The sequence below is a fragment of the Marmota marmota genome, unplaced genomic scaffold, assembly GCF_001458135.2.
Source record: "Marmota marmota marmota unplaced genomic scaffold, marMar, whole genome shotgun sequence".
Taxonomy (NCBI): Eukaryota; Metazoa; Chordata; class Mammalia; order Rodentia; family Sciuridae; genus Marmota; species Marmota marmota.
The window spans coordinates 1-2,604 of NW_026013229.1; the positions used below are offsets into that span (position 1 = coordinate 1).

At 55.6% G+C, this 2,604-nt stretch overlaps 1 pseudogene; it reads left to right on the forward strand.

Moving 5' to 3' along the window:
- Positions 1-170: 170 nt before the first annotated feature.
- On the forward strand, positions 171-2,600 carry LOC107135043 (annotated as a pseudogene).
- The last annotated feature ends 4 nt before the right edge of the window (positions 2,601-2,604 follow it).

Genomic DNA, 2,604 nt, shown 5'->3' on the forward strand with positions numbered 1-2,604 from the left:
CAGAGCCCCAGGTGGAGCACTCACAGGAGCAGCCCGAGAGATGGAATGGCTGTGAAAAGGTGATGGTGATGCACGCTCACAGGGGCACTTGGACCAGCTCTCCATTGACCTGAGACACTAGCATGAGGAATGAGCTGGGGTAGTCATGGTCGGTGGTGGAAGACAACTAGGACGCTAGTCCCAGAGGAGAAGGTGATTGTGTTTCTGATGACATAAGTTTCAAAATAGAGGAGGAAGAAGATGATCCAGTTCCAAGCCACTGTTTGGAAGGGGTGGACTTTCAGAGTGAGCAGGAGGATGTGAGGAGCAGGTGGAGGGCCAGGCTGGTGGCGCCTCAGGGAGGATGGCTATGGGGCTCTGTTCCCCCAGTACAGCAGCAGGCAGCACAGCGTGGCCATGGAAGCCCTAACCCAGAGCCTCCTCTCCAGTTGCCACATCAGCTCCAGGAAGATATCTCCAGTATGGAAGCATTTCTTCATCTCCCTCTGGGACAGGCTAAGGCAATATGTAGGCACTGCATGCAAGACTTCAGCAGGGACAAGAATGAGAAGGACCTGAGCACCAGCTGCCTCATGAGGCACATGAGGCCTGCACACCCCACCAAGCTAGTGCAGGAGAACTGAAGTGTGTCCCTGGGCTCCTCCTTGCTGTCACCCTTGCTCCTGCTTCCACCACAGCCTGCAGAGATCGGGGACGTGGGCTCCACGCTCTCGCCCATCAGACTTGCCCAGAAGATGGCAGCTACAATCCCATTCCCTGACCACATGCAGGAAGAGCCCATGTCTGTGGTCTCTTCTGAGGTCTCTGATGTATTGGTCACTGGAAGTACAGCAGAGACGAGGCCCAGGCAGGGTCTTCCCCCACCTTGCCATGCTCCACTACTAGGGGACAACAGAGGGCATGGGGGAAAGAAGCCTTTGCCTTCCCAGGAGCACGGGGGCCAGAAGGAGGTTGGCCATCTGGAAACACTTCTACCTGTCCCCACTTGGTAGCTCCAAGGCCTTCTGCATGCACTGCATGAGTTCAGCAGGGGTAAGAATGGAAAGACCTGGGCACCAACTGCTCATCCAGCACATGTGGAGAGCGCAAGGCTCCATCATGCTGCAGGAAAACGGGGGATGGCTTGGGTATCCCCCTTCGGTACCCCACACCTCCCCACCCTGCTGCCCACCCTGTTGCCTACAGAGGGGGAACCTGGATCGTCCTCTCCAGGAAAGCTGGTCCAACAGTGCCCCTCGACCTCCTCGTCCCCAGACAGTCTGGCTGAGGACCTGCCTAGGGATGCACTCTCAGGGATGTCCATTCTGTCATCCTCCGAGGATGTGGGTGAGTCCTCTATTGGCGTCTCTCCTAAGAAGCAGCAGACCAGCAGGTAGAGCCCAAGGAGATGTGAGCCTGGTGCTGTCTTCCAGCAGAACAAAAAGGTCATGAAGAGGCTGAAGTCGGAGGTCTGGTACCACTTCTCATTGGCCCCCATGGACAGTCTGAAGGCCCTGTGCCTGTACTGTGACTGCATCATCAGTGGGGGGAAGAAGAGGGATATGGGCACCAGCTGTTTGATGCAACATCTGTACAGATGCCACCCTGAGGTGGTCGGAGCCAAGAAGAGCTTCCTGGGTGCCAGTTTGGCGAACTCTCTAGCTGCCACTTTGGCTTCTGCAGAAAGCTCCTCTAAGATGCCTGGCTTGCTAGCAGTGGTCAGGAGGAACCACCAAGCGGTGTTTCCCATCAGCAGCAAGAAGACCTCAAGCTGTGGAACCACTTCTCCATTTGCTCTGTGGACTCCACCAAGGTGGTGTGTCTGCACTGCAGCTGGACCATCAGCAGGGGCAAGAAGCCCACCAACCTGGGCTCCAGCTGCCTCCTGAGGTACCTGCAGAGGTTCCAGTATGTACTCAAGGCAGAGGTCCACCCCAAAACCACCCTATCCAGCTCTCCAGGTGTCCAGGGGCCACTGAACACAGAGTTGTTGGGCAGGGCCTCCTTCGATGACCCCAGTGAGAACTTTTATGACTCTCACCCAATTGCCAAAAAAAAATCACCAGTCTGATAGCAGACATGATCGCACTTGACCTCCAGCCATACTCCTTCATGAGTAACAGTTGGTTTGATCAGGCTGCTCAAATACTAGAAACCTCAGTAATCTTTGTACTCCCCTTCCTACTTCTCCAGGACAGCTATCCCGGGCATGTATGACAATGTTAAGCAGATGATTCTGACAGCAGCTGAAGGAGGCCGACAGCAGTGTGGTCCACTTCACATCGATGAGTACCCAGACCTGTGAGTACCTGACAGTCACTGCCCACTGGCTCACCTTCGCGTTCTTGGCCTGCCCATACTGAGAGGACCACCACTGATGAGCACTTTTGGATGCATTGCAGATTGACTGTGTCCATGGTGGTGGCAGCATCCAGAAGCAGCTAGAGTGCTGGTGAGAAGCCTGGGTGTAGGTCCATCGGCCTGCAAACGGGCATCATGGTCACCGACAACCGGAGCATTGCAAGATTCTGACCGAGGCAGAGCACTCGAGCGTGCCCTGCTTCAGCCACATGGTGGACCTGATCATAAGTGAGGCCATCAAGAGCCAGAGGATGGTGCAGAGCC